This window comes from Nanorana parkeri, unplaced genomic scaffold (genome assembly GCF_000935625.1).
Source record: "Nanorana parkeri isolate BGI_ZX_2015 unplaced genomic scaffold, ASM93562v1 scaffold1465, whole genome shotgun sequence".
NCBI lineage: Eukaryota > Metazoa > Chordata > Amphibia > Anura > Dicroglossidae > Nanorana > Nanorana parkeri.
The window spans coordinates 363,261-363,798 of NW_017307733.1; the positions used below are offsets into that span (position 1 = coordinate 363,261).

At 46.5% G+C, this 538-nt stretch overlaps 1 protein-coding gene across 1 annotated transcript in view; it reads left to right on the forward strand.

Annotated features, from left to right (window-relative positions):
- The window catches only part of BZW1 (basic leucine zipper and W2 domains 1), a 20,394-nt gene that overhangs the window by 13,217 nt on the left and 6,639 nt on the right, over positions 1–538 (forward strand). The gene's annotated exons all lie outside the window — the stretch shown is intronic.

The window sequence follows — 538 nt, forward strand, 5'->3', positions numbered from 1 at the left end:
TAGTCGGTATATAGTTGGCTCCGAATCCACCCCCTTGATTGACAGCTGGCTCTGCCTCTCTAGAGCCAGCTGTGCTTCCCCTGTCCCTGCAATGAGTGCTGGAGGAACAGGGAGGGGGAATCCGTGTGGGGGCTGGTAACAATTTGTCAGCTAAATAAAGTCTTGCTTTATTTGAGTCCGAGTGCCCAAACCAACTTTGAGACACAAGTTGGTTTGGCCACTCGGACTCAAAGGTTTGCTATCACTGATCTATACATCCAGTGTGCAACAACTGCAGTCCCCATGCCTGCTGTAAGTATTGGGAAGAGTACTTTTTTACTTTCCCAATACCTTTTGTATGTTGAGGTTTCCTCCCATTGAAAGTAACATAGTTGCAGTATCTGAAATTTTCTGTCTCGTTGCAGACTAAGTTTGGCAGACGATAACAGACTTAATATTTAAAATCTGGCTGCTTTGGTGTAGTACAGGCGGCGGCATTTATTTTGGTCATTTTTGGGAATTGGGTTAAGTTCCATTGTCGTCGTCGCCCCGCCCGCCT